At 33.8% G+C, this 27,846-nt stretch overlaps 1 protein-coding gene and 1 long non-coding RNA gene across 2 annotated transcripts in view; both read right to left on the bottom strand.

Annotated features, from left to right (window-relative positions):
• The window catches only part of hook (hook microtubule tethering protein), a 500,473-nt gene that overhangs the window by 319,807 nt on the left and 152,820 nt on the right, over positions 1–27,846 (bottom strand). The window lies entirely within an intron of this gene.
• Positions 20,768–21,111, bottom strand: LOC141394363 (uncharacterized). The gene is made up of 3 exons (XR_012410383.1): positions 21,081–21,111; positions 20,942–21,018; positions 20,768–20,879 (listed from the first exon to the last, which is right to left on the bottom strand). It is a non-coding gene; the product is annotated as an uncharacterized lncRNA (long non-coding RNA).

Here is a 27,846-nt window from a genome sequence, read left to right as displayed (position 1 = left end):
TCACAATAATGTTTTTGACAACAAACCGTTTTTCTTTTGTTTTAACCGCGTTTATTAAGTTGGAACGAATAAAATAGATAAAATGAGAATAGGGGTAGGAAAAAGAAAATTTGTTCGTTATATCAGGCGTTCGTTATAAACGTGTTCATCTGTAAAATTCTTACTTTTAAATATCATATGTTAAAATATTTGAAACAGTACTTAAATTCGTCGCTATCCGCTTGTGCTTTAAAGCAGGCTTGTAAATTCTTACAAATTGTAAAAACTTCTGCTTGCGGGGTAACAATTTTCGTTTTAAGAAGTTGAATGTATGTACAAATATTAAGAAAAATTCTATGGAAGCATAAAACTTTGTTTGTTTCTTATAACAGATGTTCGCTATATCCGAATTTTACTGTGTAATTCTTTGTTTTATCTTACTTTTGCATATAAAGCATTAAAAATGTATAAAAAACACATAAGTCCACCGCTATTAATTTTTGCCTCAAATACAGGCCAAATTACCTATAGTGTTATGGGACAAAATTAAATATTAGAAAGGAATAAAATCCTGGATGAAAATTCTTTATTCCGCCGGCCTTGCAGCATCCAGCTATGTTGCAAAATTAAATGTTAATTATTTATAAAAGTGTTTCACATGTGCATGTCTGGAGGCGATCCCATCATGTAAAGAGTGCAAAAAGTGATTGAACACTACTTCTAACAGGGTGCTTCGGCTTGTTCGTTTTACATATATATAGGCCGATGTTTCGCGACTCTAAAACGTCCTTCAATGCTATATTTTTCAATAATACGACAAAGTAGTGAGGTCAGATAGAATCCTCGAAACAGGGTCTATTTATGCTTAACTCTGTGGGTAGGAACCTTGAATATGTTACATTAAAGCACTTATTTATGTTAACCTTTAAATTATAAATTTAAATTATTATTATTAAATTATAGATGAGTGAATGCCCAGTAAAAGCAATTTTCTCAATAAAAGGCTATGAGATATTTTGTCGAAGGCCGTGTTGCTGAGGAATAACAAGTGATTTACTGTGGAAATATAGAATATCGTAAATCGCATGCTCAAAAATCTTTGTTGTTAATTTTGAAATTGATCTATAGTTTGCAACATCGTTACGTTTCCCTGATTTATATATAGGACTTCTATAAGAAACTTTCCACTTATTTGCAAAAACACCTTCTATCAGAGATTTATTAAATATGATTAGAATAGGTCTGATTAATGATGAATGGACACAGACCATCAGCATCAGCCTTCATAGAATTTTTTAATTTATTTAAAGCATCAAAAACATTCATTCTCATTCGGAGTTATCTGGCCCAAGTTGATGTTGCTTAACATATTATCGTTATAATTAGTGCTCAAAATAGAATCATCAAAATTAGCTTTAAAAAAATTTGCGAAGAAGTTAACTATCTTTTCTACTTTATCTGAAACTAAATCACCATATTTCATTGAGGATGGAATTTCAGTGCACCGCTTTTTGGATTGTATAAAATACCAAACATTTTTTGGATTTGATTTGATATTATTTTCCATTATAATTAAATATTGTTTGTACAGAAATTTGTTTACGAAGTTAAATTATTTTAAGCAGAACTTATAGTGTTTGAAAATCTCATGCGAACCAGTTCGAACATAAGAGTTATGCAGATTATTCCTTTTATTTTTTAGAGCTTTCAATCCCTTTGTATACCAAGGCTGATTATAGGACACTGTTCTTTTTACAGGCACATACTCACAACATATATTTGATATGTTATTAAAAAAACATCATAACAAGAACTAGTATGTTTGTCAGTGAATAAATCATCCCAATTAATATTACTAAGGATGGAATTCAAAACATCAAAATCACATTTTCTAAAATCATATTCGTTAGAATTTACATTACTTGACTGCTTAATGAAATTAATAGATTCAATCTCAATCATGATAGGATTATGATGTATGTTAGAAGGAAAAAATGGGATCAAACACTCAAATATTTTACTAATAAAAACAGATTGTATAAAAACTAAATCCAATAGCTTTTTCATTTTATTAAAAAAATATTAATTTGGACTGGACCCTGTCAAAAAATGATTAGATTAATTTCATATTCTTTGTTGGCATTGAAAGGTACCATTTCACTATTTATCTCAAACCAAACAAGGTCGGATAAATTAAAATCACCCAATATACTAAAATTAGAGTTTGAGCCCAATTTTTTAAACAAATGATATATATTATTAACATGCTCAGTACATAAATCGCAAGAACTCCCAGGAGGTATGTAAGAAACGCAGACGCACAAAACGCCATCATTCATGGGCACCATCACAATAAGTTGATTCAATACATCATCAATTACAATGTCGCAACACAAATATTTATTTAAGATAATTTTTGGCTGCTACTAAGACTCCTCCCCCTCTAGTAACACCAAGTTTTTCGTAACATCTATCCTTTCTATAAACCTTGTATTGGTTTAAATCGAAATGTTCAGCATCATAGAAATCGTTATTTAAACATGTTTCAGCGATTACAACAATACCATAGGAACACGACATCGAAAATTGAAATACAATGTCAGCTTTAGAACGCATGCCAGAAATGTTATGATAAAAAATATTCAATTTTGAAGCATTTTTAGCTCTGACTCTTCAACAACTTTGGGGAAAACACAAAGGGCCGCACCTTCGTATTCCTTGGCCATAAGGATGGTTTAATTATATCTTCAAAATAACATGGAGAAACACCAACTTTGAAATTTACAAATTTTAAAGTTGTTACATCCACGTCTTTCTTCACGAGCCTCGTAACTTCAATGTGCTCTTTGGTAATATTTGAGTTTGACTCAATATACTGACTTATATGTTCGCTTGTAGTAGAAGGCTTGAAGGAAGATATGTGTAAGTACTTATTTTTCGGTACAACATCTAACACATTTGATAAATTCTCGCCGACTGCAAGCACACGGTTACGACGCTTACGACGACGAACATTCGACCACTCACTATGATTTGCAGGTTCAGACACGTTCGATCTAACATCTGAAACCCCTGTTGGATACGACAACAAAGAAGTAGCGTCATCGTTAGACACAATAGTTTGCAGTTGGGATGATACAAGAACAACATCACCACGTTCCTGGGTATTGTTGTTACTTTGCATTTTTGTTACAACGGATTGGTTCGGAATTTGCTTTGTTATGTTTGTTTTCTTATTAGTCGATTGCTCAAGGCTACACTTGAGTGTATTGAACTCGTCTTTCATTCCTTTAATCTCTTCAGTTATGTTTGACAAATTGTTTTCTTTCAGCTCTCTTAGATCTTTGGAAATTGAAAAAATGAGATCAAACATTTCACGTGATGCAGGCAGGCAATCATCACAATTAAAGACTATGTTGAGGTTTTCATTTAAAAGTTCCATATGTTTTTCTTCCAATTTGGCACAGAAAAAATGCAGTTTAGCTTTGCAAATATGGCACGCAATAATGTTCGAACCAAGAGACTTAAAACACTTCGCGCACAACGTTTTAGGTGGAGCGTTCATTATGCACGTCTTAACAAAACGAATGCCAGCTGATGACTGATTTCTGCGTCATGCTCGATTTGGCATTTTAATACTACCTCATGATTATAAGGTTAAAGAACAGAAATATCGTCGGCAAACATTAGCAATTTTCCATAAAAATTTAAGTTACTGAGGTTGTTGAACTAGTCGTATGTGGCTTAGACGGATTAATGGACGCTATAACATTCATAAAGCATTCGTTCGTGTCCTTATTCCTATAACGTTCTTGTTGTTATGATGTTTATTCAACAAACGCAAAGAAAAAATGCAAAAGCGCAACACCACTAATGGTTTAATACGAATAGTACTGTAACTGTAATATGCAAAAAGTGTGATAACTAAGCCAAATAAACTGAGAAACATTGTCGTAAACAAACATCGACCTACAAAAGGTCGGTAATTCAGAGTTCTGTTAACAACTTTTGACAACAAACATAAAAGATTTTACATTATTGTAATTTAAGTATCTTTGTATTTTAAATCACAATAATGTTTTTGACAACAAACATAACAATCAGCTGGGCTTATTGTCCGACTGTATAGACTGTGCGTATTACAAATATTGGTTTGATTCCGGTTGTTGTGGAGGTATTATATTGTGGGATATTTGTTTTGTTTCAAGAATAGAATCGTCCGAAGTTGTCATTCCGACATTCCGAAGGTATTTATTGTTTGTCTGAGCATCGGAAATGAATGGACTTAGCAGTAAGGTGGCGTCTTTTGGTATACAGCGATCTTTGTTTGAAGAAAAACTACTAACTATAAATTAACACGATTTACCATCCCATACTCCAGGTATATGTTGAAAACAAACGATATGGTTCCTTTAAATGGGAACTTTCCATGAACATCTATAGTTAGTAGCCTCGAAACATAGAATACCGCTTTCATACGGGCCTGAGCGGGAAATGTCATCCCCTGCCATGTAAACTACTTATAAACTTGTGTATTCGATGAAAAATGCTTTAGATGTACTTAATACAAAACAAATGAACGTATCTCAATGTATTTACTTTAAGCAAGTTTAATAAATAATTCTAAGGGGTATGTATACTTTACTGTGTTGTGAAAATTGAATTTCTTTAATTGTAATAAATATACGAATTATATTAAAATAAATTTGTGTAATTATGATTATTTTGTCACAAACTGCCACACTGTGCAGTTGTTGTTGCAAAACCCAAACGATTTAGCCTAAACTTTTTTTTGTAAAGAGCATGTATACTTATCTGTGCCACTATGTCGCCAAATAAATAGATATAGGATTTTTGCATATTTTAGAAATTTCAACCAATTGTAACTACGTAATTATAACCCCTTGTGTATTCGATGAAAAATGCTTTAGATGTACTTAATACAAAACAAATGAACGTATCTCAATGTATTTACTTTAAGCAAGTTTAATAAATAATTCTAAGGGGTATGTATACTTTACTGTGTTGTGAAAATTGAATTTCTTTAATTGTAATAAATATACGAATTATATTAAAATAAATTTGTGTAATTATGATTATTTTGTCACAAACTGCCACACTGTGCAGTTGTTGTTGCAAAACCCAAACGATTTAGCCTAAACTTTTTTTGTAAAGAGCATGTATACTTATCTGTGCCACTATGTCGCCAAATAAATAGATATAGGATTTTTGCATATTTTAGAAATTTCAACCAATTGTAACTACGTAATTATAACCCCTGTTATTATAAGGTACAGCGTAAATAATAAGGGGCCCAGCACACATCCCTGTGGAACCCCGTATGCCACTGACCCAATATCTCCTCTTACACCACTTATTTCTACGAATTGCCTTCTGTTTCTCAGATAATCATCCAACAGATTTAGTTATTTTCCTCTCACTCCATAGTACTGTGTTTTGCAGTTAGAATATTATGATCTACTAGGTCAATCGTAAAATATAGCCCCAACACCAACAAAGTTTTTGTCAACGCCTTCACAAATTACATTGATCATATTTACAACAGCATCTTGGGTGCCACTCCCTTTCCTGAAACCAAACTGCATAGGATACAATTGTCCGGTTACCACAAGAAATGTTGAAAGTTTTTTATGTATAAATTTTTCATATAATTTGTATATAAGAGGGAGCAAAGCTATAGGTCTATAATCAGACGCTTTAGTAGAATTTGTTAACTTCGGTATTGGAATAATTTTGGCAAGTTTTAACACATCAGGATAAATTGATGTCTGTATCATTTTATTAAATGTTGATGATAGATGCTCACTAATTGAAACTTTTGAATCTAACAAAACTTTGGCGAAGATTCCGTCTTGACCATGATTTTTTCCAGTACCTAAATTGTCTAGTACATTGATAATATCGTCTCTGGTTACACTGTTAAATGAAAAGGTTGCGCTATCATCTCCAATTTCTTTCTTTATCCCACTTTTTAGAATTCTTGGAATATTCAGGAAATAGTCATTGAACATATTACATAACCTTTCTTCATCGGTTATCGTTTCATCTACGTCAATTTTTAATTGAATTTGTTTGTTAATATTTCTTCCCAAACACTGAATTAAACAATTTTCCGAGGATTATGTATTCGTACATCTTTTATTGGCTATTTTTTTTAATCGAGTTCTCGCATCACCACTATGTTTTCTTCTTCGTTTTAACAATTTCTCCTTGTATGACATTAGTGACAGCAGTTGATCATTCATCCAAGCCGCAAGTAATAATTTCGAAGAAATTTTAGCCTCCTTAGTCTTTGAATTCCTGTTAATTATTTCTTTCAGGGTGTAAGTAATATTTTCAAGATCAGTTGATGGATTTCCGGAATTATTGTAACTACAAAAGAAAATTCGAATACTTGTCGCTATGTTGTCATAATTATAGTATTTTATGATTCGTTTGCTACCTTGTAAATTTTTTTGTGTATTATTATCCGATAAACTAGTCTCCATTGAGGCAATATTCAACCTATTCGAGATATTGCTGTATATATGATCAATCAATGTTTTACTAATCGGGCGTGAAATAAGTGTAGGACAGGACGAATAGTCTGTCTACCCTCTGATGCAATATATTTGAGCTAAATCCTGATGAAACCAAGTTTCTTGAATAGCAATTATATCCGGTAAAACCGGAAACTGGGAAATTAAGCATTTAAATTGATTGAATTTACTAACATTTAGGAGAACGATAAAATGAGGTAATTTTTAGCGGCATACCATTTATTAAGTAACCATTTAATAAAATTCTAATCGCCTCTACGATGTTTTTACTTTCACACAGTTCAACTACAAATGAAAGGTTATCGCGGACATACAGGGATGTACTACCATATCCATCGTTGCAGCAACAGTGCACTACATTGTACCCTCTGATGCAATATATTTCAGTCAAATCCTGATTAAACCAAGTTTCTTGAATAGCAATTATATCCGGTAAAACCGGAAACTGGGCAATTAATCATTTAAATTGATTGAATATACTAACAGAAGAAATGCTTCTGACGTTTACAGCAAATTTTCTTTACAGTCAGGGCAATTTATTAACCCTTTGTGGCCCGATGTTGCCTGTGGGCAATTTTGCATGTTTGTGTATGCGTATTTCCCACACCGTTTAAGATATTTACAAATACTAAGTGGATGTCGGTAGATTGATTTCAGAAAAATAAAAAAATGGAAATTACTTTTGAATAAATAGCTAGACTGAACATGAAATATTTTAGGGATTTTATAAAATGCCGTTAAATGTCAAACGAATTGAATAATTGCAGCCAACATTTTTTAAAAAATCTTACTGACATGTTGATCTAACAAAATAAAAAAACAAACATACAATTTACACTTCCAATTAGTAGTTACAAATTTTTGAAATTTGGAAGTTGCCTGTGGGCAACGTTGGGCCATTGTGGTAATAAAGTGGTTACATTAGTGGAAGTCGAAAATGCTGGTTAGTGGTATTAATGAAATATACAGGGTAATTGGGACATTCGGGGTTGTGAAAAATGTTGTATTTATATTGTTATTCGAAGATTGGACTTGAAACAAGAGGAGATTGACACAGTTTTTGGTGAATATACATATTACATATTAGAAATTTGTATGATATCAAGCGAATATCTGTTCAAATATCGATTATGATAATTTTATGTATTGGATGAAGGTCAATATTATCAAGGTTAGAGTCTGCATACAAAATAGAAAATACTTTTTAAACGCTTCTAAAAAATGTCATTATGAGCATTTCAGGTTATATGAACACCACCATATACGTCAAAATTGGCTAATTTATGAACTATATATAATAAATATAGATCAATTTTACATTCCATTTCCATCAATCCTCTTCTAGAATAACAAACTCATCAGATTATGCTTCTCTACATCATGAATAATGAAAAATATAACGATAATAAAAAGACTTAAGAAACAAACTTTGTTCATTTTTATAACCACAATGGCCCGATGTTGGCATTGGCAACATTCAGTACCTCCCTAACCGCAAGGAATTGATAAGAATTTTTTGCATAAAGGACTTATTTTTGCGACTACTAATCATAATAAATATGAAAAATATTTTTATCTCAACGGAAAAAAATTCGGGGTTCAAAGGGTTAATAAAAGTCTCAATGTTTTCAAAATATTTGTTGTTTAACATTAGAAAAATTTAATAAAAAAAAATGCATTAAAATATGGCTACAGCAAGTTTTAATTATGATCATCTTCATTTCCTTCATTATCTTCATCGCCTACATCATCCGGAACTGACAGAATTCTCATTGACTTTCTTCCTTGAATGTTGCGGGTTGTAGCTTCAAGCAAGAGTTCATATACATATGTACATCCTCCTTTCTTCGAATAACCTTCGGTATAATAATCGCACTCTTTTTGGCATATATTTTTTCCATTAGTATAAATGTGGTTGTTATAACCAACAACTTTCAATGTTTTTGAGTAATTGAAGAGATTCCTTTGATAGGAAATCATTAACGTAGATTGATCTCATATTCTCACTTTCTTTTAACTTATTTTTCGCTTCCATAAGTTTATTTTTAGCCATTTTAGAATTAAACTTCGCAATTAGAGATTGAGTATTATTTTTTGGGTTTCTCCTTTTCACAAAATAGGTTTCATCAATATTTTCCTCTACAACGCTTTTAGATAGTTCCACGACCGTTTGTAACTTATTTTTGTTATCATCGACTACTATATAGCTTATAAGGCAATCGTGTTTGACTCTTTTTTTTTTAATCTTTACTGTCTCTTTTGGTTGTTTTACTTCGGATTTATTTATTTAACGTTCTCTATTTCAACATTTTCTATTCTTTTGGCGTTGCTACTTACATTTTGCATTAATTCGTCAAACATAACAGACATAAATTGGACTGAATTTACCAAGACTTTCCTTCCATTCTTTACAGATGTTGTTTATGCATGATGGGCTCGCTATTAGTATTGTGAACATGGCATAAATTCTTTTCTTTCCTATTTTTCAATAAATGTTCAAATTATTTGTCTAATCTGGTGCACATCGCATGGTACATAGTTAAACACTTGTCACATTCTATAAAGTCCACAAATAAGTTGCTCCGATTGAACTCTTTCAAGCCCCTTGTTGATGGCATTTTCTTTGTATGAGTCTTTAAATGAGACAAAATAGACGTATATCCGGCTACTATTACATACAAATGTTCACTTCCTGTTTGCTTTATATCCGAGCTGATAAAGCATACTTTTAGGATCATATCTTAATATTTTAGAATAATGTGTTAAATCACTCTAATAACTTTCAGAAACAAAGTTTAAAGCATATTTTCAGGGTGTATAAGTTCGATACATTGGTTACGCCAATGTATATGTTCGATACATTGTCTTCCCTTCCCAGCATTACAATTAACTACGTTAATTGGCCGCTCGTTCGAGCTCTATGGGGAAATCTTCTCTGCACTTCTTCCAGGAGCCTTATTTGTAGGAGAGAGTTCGCTCTTTTCTACTACCTCTCCTGGAAAGCTTTATTCGCATAGTTCGGATGCAGAGGGGCGCTTTCCAATGCTGCGGTCGTAGTTGATTGTCACGGCCTTATTATCGTTATTCTGCCCACCTGCAACTACACTTGTTCTTTCGCTCTTGTCAATAACACACCAAAGGTAAGGTCTTGTTTCTTTGAAACCCACCAACTTTACAAATAAAGAATTGAAAATATTTTTATAAACAAAATTACATACAAAAATTGTTTTTTATTTCTTTTCTTTTTGGGTTTCTCCCACTGGTATCACGCCAACATTTTGATCCAATCGAGCTGGATCAATAACCTGCAAGTGAAGTTGTTGCTAATTTTGTTTTTTTTCCCTATTTCGAAAGGAGAAAAATCAACAAAATCATCATCCCCCCTCATCAGTGCGCATCGTCTCACCCTCATCCACATCAAAAATCACCAAATAAACTAAACATCATCCACAAACAACATCATACATTCAAAGGTACGTAGTTCAGTTTCTATTATATTGAGCATACCGCGAGTGTTTTTGTTTTTGCATTTGTTTCGGTTTAAAAATACAATTGCCTTAACGCGTGTGTTATAAACAAAAAATCATCATACAGTCCACTTATCGTCGTACAATTTGCTAAATAATCGTATTAAAATAACCAATAGTCCCAATATTGTGCTTTTATTTTAATACATTCGCTGATTATTTACAAAAATCTAACTAGTGAGAAAATACAATAACAACACTACTATTCTCCATCGTGCCCTTTTCTTTGCAATTCTAAAAACTACCAACAATTTTCTAATCTCATTTGTCGTTTGGGTTTTTGTCGTTTAATCGCAACAACAAAAATACCCAAAAATTCCAGCATCCATACAAGCTAGCAACAATTTATTTCTTTTTCCAACTCTCTTGTCGTTGGTTGATTTGTGTGTGGTTTGACTAACATACGTTGATCGCTCTGCCGACGCGACGCTGCTTGTGTTTTTCTTTCCTTTGTTATTTATATTCGTTGCTGGGTGTCGCACCTTGGGCACCAGTGTAAAAAATAATATTTTTATTTTGATAAATTTTTAATACAATTTTTTTGTTATTTTTCTCGAATATAATTTCGTGTCGCGATTCAATATTGATTGTTCGTGATATTATTCGGAAAAAGCGCCCTATAATCGGCATTATTCCTATTATTTATATATTAAATTCGTATTTTTATTAATTTTTTGGAAATTATTTATAAATATTTATTTATAAATTCAATTTTAATTTTTTTCGAAATATTTTTTGGAATTAATTCGTTTTTACCACATAGTGTGACGTGCACCCTACTGTCGGTAATAGACGATTTTCTTATTATTGTCTCAAAAAAATTGTGTTTTTTCGAAATTTTACGCAAATTTCTCACGCTTTTCGTTGCTATTGGCCATCGTACTTATTTCTCTCGATAATTTTCCGCAAATTAGACCGTATGCACCCTACATTCGGTTCTAGTTGACTTTCTGAAATAGATAAAACCTAATTTTTTGAGATTTTTGGAATTTTCTGTCGATATTTTTTGGTTGTTTCTTGTCTCAAATCCTGTCGGTCACTCCTGTCACACAATTCATTCGTGCTTCTGACAATGTTGTTAAATTCATTGCTGGCTGTAATCTGATTAGGCCGGAAAATCACAATATTTTCAATCTTGAGATTCGTATCACGGAACTTCAAGATTTGTGGAAGAAAGTGAAGGATACTTATGATAAGTATCTGGATCATCTTATTACCGTAGAGGGTACTAGTTCAAATGACATTTCTTTGGCTGACGCAAAATATCAAACCACTTGCGAAAGCTATATCGCCTGTTTGTCGGCAATTAATGAAAAATTGCAGGAGCTTAAGTCCGTAAAGTCTCCCCCTGCTTCCCAATCTGCTTTGCTCGTTAGTACTCCTCAAAACAGTCAATCTCAAAATAGTCATCGCTTCAATTCTGCGATTCTTGGGTCCAATATACCTAATATTGGTCAACCACCAGCATCTAATGGTGTCAATATATCTATTCATAGTTCTATTTCTCCACATTTATCGAATACTGCTTTTCCAGATGTCCAAAACCCTTCGGACATTTCTATTGCTAATTGGAGCTTACCACCATACGTTTCGAACAACATGCATCATCTTCATTTACCACCGTGTGACATTGAAGATTTCCATGGTGACTTTTTATCGTGGCCCACTTTCCGGGATCTCTGGACTAAGTGACATTGAGAGGCTTTGTAACTTGGTACAAAAAACAAAGGGGGAGGCTAGGGAAATCGTGGCAAAGTTTCCGCTCACCCATAGAAGTTTCGATTTAGCTTGGAAGTCGTTAAAAGATACGTATGATAATAAACGCATTCTGGTCCATAACCATCTTAAGCTCCTATTCGACCTTCCGGTGTTCGAAGCTGAGACTAGTTCTAACTTGAAAAACCTTGCAGCGTGGAATCAATAGTTGTATTTCTGCTATGTCAGTTTATGATGTAGTCACGGATCACTTAAACCAATTTTGGTTTTTATTTGTCAACAGCGTTTGCCTAAATTAACTGCAACTTTGTGGGAACAGATTATCAGAGACAAATCTTCTTTATCCTCGTGGGATGAATTAGATAAGTTCCTAACAGAAAGAATCCAAACATTAGCTTGCTTGAGAGACATGAGAGGCTCATCTTCTAGTTCAATTCCGAAAAGTAGATTCAAAACCAATTTAGCTACTTCTTCGGTTAAAGATAAATCTAAATCGGCCTGCATACTTTGTAAAAAAGAATCCCATTCACTGCGTTCTTGTCCTAAATTTAGAGCACTTTCTTTTGAAAAAAGATTTGAAGTTGCTAAAAAGCAGGGTTGTTGTCTAAATTGTCTATCGGTGGGACATTCAGTCAAAGACTGCTCTAGTACCCACAATTGTAATATGTGCAATGGTCGCCATCATACTATGCTGCATAGGCCTTCTTCATCTCCTTCATCTGGACCATCGACATCGCTTTCCTCGCTGACCAGTAGCCATTCCACACAAGTAGATGGAAACATAGCTTCTACATAGCTTCTTCCACCGGCGCCAATCCTAGAGCCATGAATAGTCAAGTGTTCCATACATCCCAAAATCGGAATGTCTTGCTAGGTACTGCGATGGTCAACATTGTTCATCTAGGAGTTTCGTATCCTGCTCGGGCTCTTATAGACCCAGGTTCAGAAGTTTCTTTTATTACTGAACGTTTGCAAAAGCGCCTTAAATTACCCACCCAGTCAATCACTGCTACTGTTTCTGGTGTTAATAGTTCAACATATGCCACTTCGAAGAAAAATTGTTCGATTCGCATTGGTTCTCGTTTCGATTCCTCCTTAATTGTAGAAACTTGTGCGTTTGTTCTTCCAAAAATTTCCGGAAGCCTTCCCTCATGTCCCCTTAGTTCAAACATCACTTCTCGATTGCCTAATATTAGTTTAGACGATGATCGTCTTTTTGATTCACGACCTGTTGATTTATTGTTGGGGGCAGATTTGTGTCCACAGATTTTGCGGGAAGGGACGCAAAGAAACATTCTGGGTTCTATGTTAGCCCAAAACACGATATTTCGCTGGATTCTGACTGGTCCGATGCCTTCTTCCCCAGTCCAGGTCTTTACGACTGTGTTGGATATAGCTGAGTAGGAATCTCTCAACGAAACACTACTCCGGTCACCATCGGACACGTTTCGTGAGAGGAATTATCGTGCCACGACCGTGCGAGATTCGGAGGGTCGTTACGCAGTAACGCTTCCCTTTAAATCTGAATTTCCGCAAACATTGCAACTGGGGAATTCTCGTAGAAACGTTTTGAAACAGTTTTGTCGGTCGAAAAAGACTCTTCTTCGAAGAACTTCGGTAAAAAATCATTTATGCTCAACCCCCCAAATATAACTTCAGTTCACTCGCTTGCTGCATTGCACATTCATTAACCTCGACAAACCGACCACAAAACTCGTAATATTTAATTTTTTGAACTTTCAATGGTATTATTTTGAATCATCTTTTTCCAACTCTTCAGGTAGATGTAGTGTCGATCCCAAGCACTTTTCTTTCCAAATCATTTGGTGTAGAACTTCTCCTTCTGACCCTATTCAAAATTTAAGTTGCAAACGGTCACATGTGGGATACACTGTGCGCGTACACCTTGTCACAGATGACACTCAGTATCATTATTCACTCGAAGATCGCATTCTCCGTCGATGTATGGATGTATCACAAAGTTTGAACTAAGGAAGTGGATATCAAATCATATTTCCCTTTTGTCTCGCTTCTCTCCTTGGGAACTGGTTATATCCACGTTTCTTCCTTTGTAGAATTCAGCAGTGTCAAGCTATTAGGACTTCAATTAATGGCTAATTCCGATTCTTTAATTTTTTAGATATTTCCGAAATAAAAGCGTGCAAGCTCCTTTTAGTAATTCTTGCCCAAAAATTATATTTTGCTGAGGAACATAAGTTTATTAGACCAGTTTACACTGTCTTCTAAAAGCGCACTACTTTCACTATACCCTCTTTTGCGCCTTAATAACAGCCTTGTTTAGTTTCCAACACCGTCCTACACTGAGCGCCACCCGATTTTATTGCCGTATCGTTGTCGATTTGTTCGTCTTCTTGCAGAATTCGTTCACGCTATTTCCATTCATGGTGGAAATCAGTTAATGTTTCGTATACTTCGTATCGCATATTGGGATCCTCTTTCTTTGATATGAAGACATTTACGGGTAAAGCGTATCGAATTACCAAAGGTTACGTACTTGTCTTCACCTGCTTTTTAACTAAAGCAGTTCACTTAGAAGCCACTTCTGACCTGTCTGCTGCTTCATTTCTGGCATCTTTCGGTTTTATTTTCATCGTAGTTGCCCTAGGACATTGTTTTCTAATAAAGGGGCCATTTTTCGGAATTTCTCGTGTCATTGATAATTCATTTAAGATTTACGACTATGTTCGCACAACGAACAATCAATATCCTTCCAATGCCGTGTAAAATGCAAACTCGCGCGTCATAGCTCAACCTTGTTTGCCCACCTCACAATATACTTCGTTTTCCTGGGTTATTTCAGTCGCAGTACACCCCTAAATTGAAAAAATCATGGTAGTTTAATTAAGTCAAAATTTAATTACACCTAAAATGCTAAATAGAAAGTGAACTACGACACCTCTCACTTGCAACATACTCCACTACTAACTCTAGTTTAAGTTTGCACTTCTTCCAGGAGCCTTATTTGTAGGAGAGAGTTCGCTCTTTTCTACTACCTCTCTTGGAAAGTTTTATTCGCATAGTTCGGATGCAGAGGGGCGCTTTCCAATGCTGCGGTCGTAGTTGATTGTTACGGCCTTATTATCGTTATTCTGCCCACCTGCAACTACACTTGTTCTTTCGCTCTTGTCAATAACACACCAAAGGTAAAGTCTTGTTTCTTTGAAACCCACCAACTTTACAAATAAAGAATTGAAAATATTTACATAAACAAAATTACATACACAAATTGTTTTTTATTTCTTTTCTTTTTGGGTTTCTCAAGCTGAAAACAGATACAACGTTTGATTAAAGTTTTGCGTTGGACGTCGAGAAAAAAACAACAACAACAGGGCGACGACGATACCAAAGTCCAGCGTTTATCTGTTTGTCGGCATATATTTCAAATGAATTTGAATTTTTTGGCATCATGCCCAACAGTGTAAAAACGGCCAAAACGACACAAAACTTTAATCAAACGTTGTATCTGTTTTCAGCTTCACACTGGTATCACGCCAACACAGGGTTTAACAAAAGCTTTTTTATGATTTTCGAAAATATTCTCTTCTGGCACTTTCTATTTATTTTGCATTTGATGTTGAATTAAACGTCAAAAAAAAATTTCATAACACTCTCTCTATTGGTTATGTTTTTTTATACTGCCACTAGCATGTCATTTTCGTTTGATTTCAAATAAAAGGCCATTATTTGTGAGGGTTTTAATTAATTTAATTAATCGAGCTATATGGCCTAAGGAGAATTACATTGAAAAATTGATATCTAGCGAAGTCCTACACACACATCAACCGCTATGCGACGATCGATTCGTTAACTGGTTAGGTTAACATCCTCAGTAATATTAGATGTTCCTATTTATACACCCAAGATTGCAAATTTGGATTTGTGAATTTCAAATTGAAGTTTTTTTTATATCCAAAGGCGACTCATTTGTCCCCCTTCTATTCTAGAAATAAATTTTTCAATATTACATCATACCCAGCAAAATTAAATGGAAGTGATTCCATGTGAAATCATGATTTCACTGGTTCTTTTGCATGAATGCGAAAGGAGTCGTGAAAGATCCGATCTTTTTCATCGAATTTTCATGAGTGCAATTGAAGTCGTGAAAGATCCGATTTTTGTCATAATAATGTCATGAGTTTAAATAAATTGATAAGTACCCGCACAATAAATTATCAAATACGCATGTACCCGAACAATTGTGTACTTTCAAAAGTAGTTGTTAAAATGAAAATAAAAGTCAGATGAAAGTGATCGATAGCAGTCGTTTCTCAACTCTTGTTGACATTGGACTACGCGCCGGTCGCAGTAATTTTTTCGTTTTTCTTTTATGCGTGTCTTCTTTGACATTATACATCAACACACACTCACACACATCATACAATAATCAATACACACAACCCCAAACATCGTTCTTTCTTTTGTTTAATTAAAATTTTACAATTGATTGAATAAAAGTTTAATTTTTTTATGGAAAATAGGGGACCCGGAGCCACCTCCTCGTTTGGATACGAGGAGAAGATTCGAGTCTGCTATTAATCCTGGAAGTAAAAAATTTAAAAACAATCAGCCAATACCTACATCCACACCATCAGCATCTACATCCACACACACATCCTATCCTACCAACTTACCTGAATTTCCCAATGATACTGTCCATTACAAAAACACAAACATTTCCACTAACAGCAATAACAATAGCGCAAATAAAGAAAACACAACTCATTCCAACATTGCTAACACAAAGAATAATCCAGCAAACACTAACATATTAAATTACAATATCTATGAAAATGCTCCAATCCTCTACAATGAGTGCAACCCAGGCCCTTTTTATGTACTAACTACTTCAGATGAGCCAATCAGCTCTAGAAAGAAGAATTCCGAATTACATTTATTTGCTAAACTGACAAGTGCTGATATTGCTGCACATTTTGTGGCCAAAAGTATAGCTTATAAAACATTCAGATTAACTTTCAATAATTACAATTCGGCAAATAAGTTCGTCCTGGATCCAAAGCTTAAAAGCATTGATCTAAATGCGTTTATCCCAGACAGATTCGTTCAAAAATTTTATATTATAAAATCCGTCCCAGTTGGCTTTACTGGTCAAATGATTGTAGACCAAATTAATAACAGCGATAATGAATTTAAAGCTGTGTCTGTTTATAGATTCAACTACAAAAATGAGGAAGGCAAATACGTACCATCACAAACTATTAAAGTAGGAATTGTTGCAGACTTTCTCGTCAAAGAAATAAAAATGTTTAGTTCCTTAATTGAAACAGAATTGTATATTCCACCTGTACGTTTATGTAAAAACTGTGGTCGTTTGGGGCATATAGCCATACGATGCAGATCCAAGAAAAGATGCCTTCTCTGTGGACAAAATATCATATGTCCCAATAGTTGCTCAGAAGAAAAATGCGATTCATGTCTTACCACTATAAAATGCACAACTTCTTATACTCTTCCTAGATGCATTTTATGTAATCTATACGATCATAATGCGATGGATTCAAAAAAGATGTCCAAAATATGGTTATGAAAAGACAATTAGAGAAGCAATGGCTATATCAAATCTTTCTAGGAAAAAATGTCTTCCAAAGGACTCTTCCAACTATTATGAAATTCTTAACGACCCTCGTTATGAAAATGAATTCCCGCAAATCTCAAGCAGAAGTAAACCTCCTACTAGGCCACTGAAAGATGAATTTAATAGTAGATTAACAACAACAAAATATAACAAAATGGTAGCTAAATCTCCACCGAGGCAATTGATTACGGCAGAACCCGAATCTATTGATCCTACAAGACCAACGTTTGAACACAAACAATTTTCCAAAGTATCTCAGTATGAGAAAATCCTTTCTTCATTTACAAAACAATTGGCCGTTGTCCTTGCGAACGCAAATTGTACCGAAGGTCTGGAAATCCTGAATCAGTTCTCCAATGCTGTCATCACATCAGCTCAAAACAATCCAAATAATCCTATTAATGATGAATATGAGAATCCTACAATATAATATACAGAGTTTCAATAAAAACAAAGCTTATCTTGAAATCTATTTAAACAAACTAGCAATTGATATTTGCATATTAGCGAAATTTTCAATGCAGACGAAAATGCAACAAACTGCTGCATAAAAAATTACAACATAATAACAAAAAAAGAAGTGACAATTATGGTGGAGTTGCCATAATGCACAATAACAGTATCCGCAAGAAAAAAATTACTCTAAACACGAACCTAGACATTTTGATCTGTGAAACTACCAATTTGTCACAAATAGACAGACACAATGTCTATTTTCCACATTCCGTTAAATCGAATAATTTAAAAAGTGAACTAAGCAAGTTGATAACTTTTTTGAAAAACAAACCTAATGTAATTATAGCTGCTGATTTTAACGCTAGAACAAAAGCTTACGGAGACGTATTTGACACTGTAAGAGGTTCCACTGTAAAAGCCATGATGGATTGCTCGAACTTTCGATGTATTAATAATGGATCTGCTACTTTCAAAAAAACTATATGACAACTCTGCTGGTTCGGTATTAGATCTAACATTTACTAACTACAGATCTCCCATGGAATGGAATGTGAAAGACATTATGATCGGCGGAAGTCAATTGTAATAAACATTGCTGACATTAAACCTAGACAACAACACTTTTTAGCTAAAAAACATCTGCTGAAAAATTTAGCCAACTTCAATGTAGAATCGGACATGCATACTATTCAAACACAACTAAATCATTGAATAAAGAAATCTACCTTTGTAATTGGTTCAAAAACTAAACTTAACTCTTGGTGGAATACTGATGTAGACAGATGCATGAGGCTAAAGAAAGCTGCGGAGAAGAAACTCGAAGGCTATAAAAATGCAGAGAATGCTGCCCTTGCTATGGATGCAATAAAGAATTTTAGAAAAGCTGTTAAAAAGGCTAAACAGGAAGCAAAAGCTTCGAATTTAAATAAGCTGAATCAAATAAATAATTCTAAATCTTTATTCAGATATGTTAAAGGATGCAAATCAGTCTTTGAAACTCAGGCAACATCCAAGTGGAGTCCTGATAACAATGAACGTTTTCTTCAACACATATGTGACCAAGTTCCTAATAACAATAATATTTGTGACACATCCTTGTATAACAAGCAATCAAAAAATTTCTCGATGGAAGAATTGGAATATGTTCTGGATAATAAGAAAAAATCATCAGCAGCTGGACTGGATGGTATCACCTACGAAATGGTAAATAATTTCTCTGCAGAAGGAAAACAAAATCTGTTACTTTCATATAACAAACTATGGACTACCTGTGAATTTTTAGAGGAATAGAGAAATATTAAAATTATCCCAATACCTAAAAAGTGCAAAGACCTAAATATTCCGACCAAGTTCAGGCCAATAGCCTTAATTACTTGTCGAAAATAATAAATTTAATGGTAAAACAACGTTTAAACACTTTTCTGGAAGAACAGAAGATTCTACCTGCGAGATCATATGCTTACAGAAAAAATGTATCAACTGCAACCTGCATAAACGATCTTCTTCATACAATTAATCTACATAAAGAAAAAAAATGAAAAAGTTTTAATTCTTTCCCGGGATGTTTCAAGGGCTTATGAATCCGTAGATATCAAATGCCTTAAGACAATTTTTGAAGAGTTGAATATCCCAGAACAAATCGGAGTATGGATAATGAACTTTTTGTGCAAAAGGATTCTTCATATGGGAATTTCCAGTAAGAACATATACAACGGAATTCCACAAGGAAGCTGTCTTAGCCAAACTCTCTTCAATTTATATACGATAGGACTACATGGAGTGTCGGACAATAACACGCAAATATTTTAGTATGCCGACGATTTTATTATGTTGGTGAACAGTTATGACTTTGAAAGCGCAAATTCAATACTTCAGCGTAAGGATTCTTCATTTGTATGCCTTCTAAAGAGACTAAACTTAGAAATAAATGTCGACAAAACAGCTGTAATGTATGTGGCCAAAGGTGGCAGGAAAAATCCATACGTTATCTTAAATAGCACTCCAGTAAAAGTAGTAAAATCTATAAAGTTCTTAGGCAGATTCATTAAAAATAGCCTTTCTCTCAAAGAGCATTACGAGGAAGTAATCTCATCCTGCAAAAACACCATAATTGCTTTGAAAATGATTACAGGACCAACCACACCTAATCACGTTGTCTGCGCACTAGCTGGCATCCCTCCAACAGACCTGAGAGCACAATTCTTAGCCTCTAAAGAACTATTACGTTTAAAAATTTACAACACTGCATTGTTCGACTATTTCACTCAAAGTCCTTCAATAAAAACAGGCATTGGATATGTCTACACAAAGTTCCAAAATATTTTTGACAACTTGCAGATCGGCTACAATGTAGACTCATCAGGAAAGATTAACTTCCAACTAAATAATTTTGTCACCAACAAGAAAGATATATCTGGAGAATGTCTGAAAGTAATATATAACAAAATTATAAATGATTTTAATTCAATAGGAACATCAATTTGGGCAACTGATACCTCGGTCTCTACAAACAGTACTGGGTGTTCAGTGTGCAACATTTCGTCCAACCAAAATTTCCTATATAGGATTTCAGAAAAGGTTTCATCCTTAACGGGTGAATTACATGCCATTGAGAAAGCCATTGACGTCATAATTGAGGATGGAATAAGTACTGATGCAATATTCACCGATAGCAAAAATGCCTGCCTTCCTCTAAGAAACAACTCTTCATTTAATTGCACCGCCTACAGCATAACTAAAAAATTTTACAGTCTAACATAAAGAAAATTACTTTTATTTGGACCCCATCGCATGTTGGGATTGGACCAAACGAGGCGGCTGATTATTACGCCAAGCATGCTGCGGACACGGGATGTGTCATACCTCGATCACTTTCGGTCACTGATGCATCTAAAAAAATTGAAGAACATTTATGGATTGATTTCACAAACAGTTATAAGCATATATCCTTATCCAAAGGTGCATATTTTTACCAATTTTTCCCTGAACCGTCGAAACATCCATGGTACAAAACATCAAAGTTCAAATCTGAAGATATAAAAGTCATTAATAGACTTTTCAGTGGACATACGTACACCAAAAAATACTACCACAGAATTGGCATCTGCAACTCCAGCCTTTGTGAGCTATGCGATGTTATTGAGGATGAAAAACATCTGATCTTCCACTGTAAGAAATATGAGACACACAGGAATAAATATAAAATCTTCCGGGAGTTCAACAACCTACCTGATGTTCTTAAATCGAAAAATGCCAATCACTTGAAGGAGCTAATCGACTTCATCAACATAAGCTACATGTTCTTTAACTTTTGTTTAATTTTTCTTTCATTAATTCAAACACCTTTGTTTTGCTATAGTCTTTCTTTCACAAGTATATTATGTATATTTGTTTAGTATGCTAATACCAAAAAGAAATAATAAAACCATTAACCAGTCGTGGTGAATGAGCAAATATGTATGTGTTTCCAGCAACCCACTTGACCATTGTATGAAGTACAAAAAAAAAGTGATCGATGGTGGCAAAATTTATATATTTTAATTAAAAATATAATGTCAATTTATACAAAACAAAAGAAAAATATATTTTGTGTTTGGAAACCTGCTTCGTTTTGTGGATATTAAAAAGAAGTATGAAAAAGACCCGGTCTATAACCCACGAGCTCCACCAGCCGAACAACACCGATATATTAAAACATATCGAGCTGCAATTATTGGGTTGGCTGGCCATATCAACAGGATGGATAAAGATGCCACCGGTATATTAATACGAGCCACATGACGTTACGCCACCCGAGGGAAGAACAAAACGCTAATGGAAAGATTAAGTTCAATATGATATCACAAAACATGGCATCCAAAGTTAGACCATGGGCTGGATTCGTTCCCAAATCATGAGCTTGGTTCAGAGATTGACACATAATTTAGCGAATATTGGAAAAACGGAACTCCCCCAAGTTGAAAGAAAGATCTTGCAGCCATCGGAAGAGATAAATATGATATTGCAGATTATTATATTAATTATATTAATTTAATTAATCGAGCTTTTTATGACCTAAGGAGATTACATTGAAAAATTGATATCTAGCGAAGTCCTACACACACACATCAACCACTATGCGACGATCGTTTCGTTAGCTGGTTAGGCTAACATCATCAGGCATATTAGATGTTGTTGTTGTTGCTAGACAATTTTCGCCATTTGGAGCTCCTATTTATACATCCAAGATTGCAATTTTGCGTTTGTGAAGTTCAAATTGAAGCTTTTTATTTCCAAAGACGACTCATTTGTCCCCCTTCTATTCCAGAAATCAATTTTTTCAATGTTGCATTCATATTACATTAATTACATATATTAATTATAATTTTTAAAATTACATAAAAAATAAAGAAAAATACTATCTGGCGATACAAATCGTCTGTGCATTTCATTCTTATTAATTCAACAAATTACATAATAGTATTGCAAATTTTATTTTTGATTGGCGAAAATCCGTATCCAAAGCATTGGTGCAAGATGCTATGACAATGAACTGGTGCAAAATGATATGACAATGAATTGGTGAAAGTGTGTGTCACTCCCTTGTAAATGTCATTGGTGATTCACCTAAATTTTCACCTATGACATGTCACTTGCACCCATGATTCAACTCATGATTTGTCATCGAACATTTTGCTGGGATATCGATTTAGCCGCAATTTTTCAGGAGATTCCTCTACCTTCCCTCCCAGTTCTTGGTTTTGCCTGGCTTATGTGTTTCACGAAATCGACTATTTCTATATTTTTGTGACTTTTGCACATTATTTCAACTATATTCGACTAAATATTCAAAAATAAGCAAAATTTCCTTTTATTTCTGCTGTTTTTATAATGAAATATGACCAGTTTTCTCTCTTCTGGGATAGCGTTTTTCCTTAGCGCTAAATTTTAATAATTTGCTATAAAATATAATATTTTTGCACACAGAAACAAAGATTCTGTTCGCAATTACTAAAATGTATACTAATATTGCAGAAAAAGTTCGATAATGACCTGTTTTTTGGCAAAATATTTAACAAAAGTTACAAAAACCGAATATTTTTCACGCATAGAAAACAGGGTTAACAACGTTTTCTTTGTTATTCTCGCTTATAGGGTTGCCATGGATCCATGTTACATACACTTTTTTAATTGCCACAGGACCAACATATTTTTAAGTATTTGGTTTTTGGAAATTGGTCATGGGCTTCTAAAATACTGAGGTGTTATTATTGGTGAAATTGAAAACCGAATATTTTTGACACTCACTGTATGTAATTTGTTGAATTAATAAGAATACAATGCACAGATGATTTGTATCGCCAGATCATGGCAGAACTACCAGGTAGTGGTATCACACCAGCTGATCGAATATGAAAAGTCAAATCCCTTTATAAAAAAATTATTTTTGTTGTAATTTCCCCCACAACATAAAGAAAGTTTTGACATAACATATTCAAAATTTTACGATGCCACTACCTGGGTAATTGTGCCATGCTCAAGATGTTATTTTTCTTTATTTTGTATGTAATTTTCAAAATTATATATTATATTAATATGCAATATCATATTTATCTCTTCCGATGGCTGCAAAATATTTCTTTCAACATGGGGGGTTCCGTTTGTCCAATACTCGATACATTATGTGTCAATCTCTGAACCAAGCTCATCATTTGGGAAAGCTATATCATAGCCGACCAAGAAGAGCGAGCGCTTAAATTGTTTATGTGTGGGTAAAATTACACTGACAGAACAGAACAGGGTGATGATTTTCATATTAAGTATGAAATGAAAAACACAGGAAAAAAGTTGTCACGGCGTGTTAGCGTTCAGAGCCAAACATAGTGGTGGGTGTGTGGGTTCGAATCGTTGGCTTTCCTTTTTCATTTGCATTATAGATCATAAAAAAGCTCGATTAATAAATTAAAAAAAAATTAATACTAAAAATGATCTTCGCCTAAAAAGGCAAAATGTTCAAATAGAAAAAATATATTGTTGGCGCGTTCGCTTTGTATGACTAAAATTAAAAATAATATGCAGTGAATCACAGTCAAAAGTATCCACTTCAGTTGCTTTTATTAAAACTGCGATTGCTAAGATGAATTTAACAGAAGATTAACAACAACAAAATATAACAAAATGGTAGCTAAATCTCCACCGAGGCAATTGATTACGGCAGAACCCGAATCTATTGATCCTACAAGACCAACGTTTGAACACAAACAATTTTCCAAAGTATCTCAATATGAGAAAATCCTTTCTTCATTTACAAAACAATTGGCCGTTGTCCTTGCGAACGCAAATTGTACCGAAGGTCTGGAAATCCTGAATCAGTTCTCCAATGCTGTCATCACATCAGCTTAAAACAATCCAAATAATCCTATTAATGATGAATATGAGAATCCTACAATATAATATACAGAGTTTCAATAAAAACAAAGCTTATCTTGAAATCTATTTAAACAAACTAGCAATTGATATTTGCATATTAGCGAAATTTTCAATGCAGATGAAAATGCAACAAACTGCTGCATAAAAAATTACAACATAATAACAAAAAAAGAAGTTACAATTATGGTGGAGTTGCCATAATGCACAATAACAGTATCCGCATGAAAAAAATTACTCTCAACACGAACCTAGACATTTTGATCTGTGAAACTACCAATTAGTCACAAAATTTTATCATTGTGTCTGTCTATTTTCCACATTCCGTTAAATCGAATAATTTAAAAAATGAACTAAGCAAGTTGATAACTTTTTTGAAAAACAAACCTAATGTAATTATAGCTGGTGATTTTAACGCTAGAACAAAAGCTTACGGAGACGTATTTGACACTGTAAGAGGTTCCACTGTAAAAGCCATGATGGATTGCTCGAACTTTCGATGTATTAATAATGGATCTGCTACTTTCAAGAAAAATCTATATGACAACTCTGCTGGTTCGGTATTAGATCTAACATTTACTAACTACAGATCTCCCATGGAATGGAATGTGAAAGACATTATGATCGGCGGAAGTCAATTGTAATAAACATTGCTGACATTAAACCTAGACAACAACACTTTTTAGCTAAAAAACATCTGCTGAAAAATTTAGCCAACTTCAATGTAGAATCGGACATGCATACTATTCAAACACAACTAAATCATTGAATAAAGAAATCTACCTTTGTAATTGGTCCAAAAACTAAACTTAACTCTTGGTGGAATACTGATGTAGACAGATGCATGAGGCTAAAGAAAGCTGCGGAGAAGAAACTCGAAGGCTATAAAAATGCAGAGAATGCTGCCCTTGCTATGGATGCAATAAAACATTTTAGAAAAGCTGTTAAAAAGGCAAAACAGGAAGCAAAAGCTTCGAATTTAAATAAGCTGAATCAAATAAATAATTCTAAATCTTTATTCAGATATGTTAAAAGATGCAAATCAGTCTTTGAAACTCAGGCAACATCCAAGTGGAGTCCTGATAACAATGAGCGTTTTCTTCAACACATATGTGACCAAGTTCCTAATAACAATAATATTTGTGACACATCCTTGTATAACAAGCAATCAAAAAATGTCTCGATGGAAGAATTGGAATATGTTCTGGATAATAAGAAAAAATCATCAGCAGCTGGACTGGATGGTATCACCTACGAAATGGTAAATAATTTCTCTGCAGAAGGAAAACAAAATCTGTTACTTTCATATAACAAACTAGGGACTACCTGTGAATTTTTAGAGGAATAGAGAAATATAGGTAGTGGTATCACACCAGCTGATCGAATATGAAAAGTCAAATCCCTTTATAAAAAAATTATTTTTGTTGTAATTTCCCCAACAACATAAAGAAAGTTTTGACATAACATATTAAAAATTTTACGACGCCACTACCTGGGTAATTGTGCCATGCTCAAGATGTTATTTTTCTTTATTTTGTATGTAATTTTCAAAATTATATATTATATTAATATGCAATATCATATTTATCTCTTCCGATGGCTGCAAAATATTTCTTTCAACATGGGGGGTTCCGTTTGTCCAATACTCGATAAATTATGTGTCAATCTCTGAACCAAGCTCATCATTTGGGAAAGCTATATCATAGCCGACCAAGAAGAGCGAGCGCTTAAATTGTTTATGTGTGGGTAAAATTACACTGACAGAACAGAACAGGGTGATGATTTTCATATTGAGTATGAAATGAAAAACACAGGAAAAAGTTGTCACGGCGTGTTAGCGTTCAGAGCCAAACATAGTGGTGGGTGTGTGGGTTCGAATCGTTGGCTTTCCTTTTTCATTTGCATTATAGATCATAAAAAAGCTCGATTAATAAATTAAAAAAAAATTAATACTAAAAATGATCTTCGCCTAAAAAGGCAAAATGTTCAAATAGAAAAAATATATTGTTGGCGCGTTCGCTTTGTATGACTAAAATTAAAAATAATATGCAGTGAATCACAGTCAAAAGTATCCACTTCAGTTGCTTTTATTAAAACTGCGATTGCTAAGATGAATTTAACAGAAGATTAACAACAACAAAATATAACAAAATGGTAGCTAAATCTCCACCGAGGCAATTGATTACGGCAGAACCCGAATCTATTGATCCTACAAGACCAACGTTTGAACACAAACAATTTTCCAAAGTATCTCAATATGAGAAAATCCTTTCTTCATTTACAAAACAATTGGCCGTTGTCCTTGCGAACGCAAATTGTACCGAAGGTCTGGAAATCCTGAATCAGTTCTCCAATGCTGTCATCACATCAGCTTAAAACAATCCAAATAATCCTATTAATGATGAATATGAGAATCCTACAATATAATATACAGAGTTTCAATAAAAACAAAGCTTATCTTGAAATCTATTTAAACAAACTAGCAATTGATATTTGCATATTAGCGAAATTTTCAATGCAGATGAAAATGCAACAAACTGCTGCATAAAAAATTACAACATAATAACAAAAAAAGAAGTTACAATTATGGTGGAGTTGCCATAATGCACAATAACAGTATCCGCATGAAAAAAATTACTCTCAACACGAACCTAGACATTTTGATCTGTGAAACTACCAATTAGTCACAAAATTTTATCATTGTGTCTGTCTATTTTCCACATTCCGTTAAATCGAATAATTTAAAAAATGAACTAAGCAAGTTGATAACTTTTTTGAAAAACAAACCTAATGTAATTATAGCTGGTGATTTTAACGCTAGAACAAAAGCTTACGGAGACGTATTTGACACTGTAAGAGGTTCCACTGTAAAAGCCATGATGGATTGCTCGAACTTTCGATGTATTAATAATGGATCTGCTACTTTCAAGAAAAATCTATATGACAACTCTGCTGGTTCGGTATTAGATCTAACATTTACTAACTACAGATCTCCCATGGAATGGAATGTGAAAGACATTATGATCGGCGGAAGTCAATTGTAATAAACATTGCTGACATTAAACCTAGACAACAACACTTTTTAGCTAAAAAACATCTGCTGAAAAATTTAGCCAACTTCAATGTAGAATCGGACATGCATACTATTCAAACACAACTAAATCATTGAATAAAGAAATCTACCTTTGTAATTGGTCCAAAAACTAAACTTAACTCTTGGTGGAATACTGATGTAGACAGATGCATGAGGCTAAAGAAAGCTGCGGAGAAGAAACTCGAAGGCTATAAAAATGCAGAGAATGCTGCCCTTGCTATGGATGCAATAAAACATTTTAGAAAAGCTGTTAAAAAGGCAAAACAGGAAGCAAAAGCTTCGAATTTAAATAAGCTGAATCAAATAAATAATTCTAAATCTTTATTCAGATATGTTAAAAGATGCAAATCAGTCTTTGAAACTCAGGCAACATCCAAGTGGAGTCCTGATAACAATGAGCGTTTTCTTCAACACATATGTGACCAAGTTCCTAATAACAATAATATTTGTGACACATCCTTGTATAACAAGCAATCAAAAAATGTCTCGATGGAA

This window comes from Musca autumnalis, unplaced genomic scaffold, assembly GCF_047663935.1.
Source record: "Musca autumnalis isolate F117 unplaced genomic scaffold, ASM4766393v1 scaffold_2, whole genome shotgun sequence".
In the NCBI taxonomy this organism is placed as follows: domain Eukaryota; kingdom Metazoa; phylum Arthropoda; class Insecta; order Diptera; family Muscidae; genus Musca; species Musca autumnalis.
Note: the sequence above shows the minus strand (reverse complement) of the source record. Positions and strands in the feature narration are given on the sequence as shown.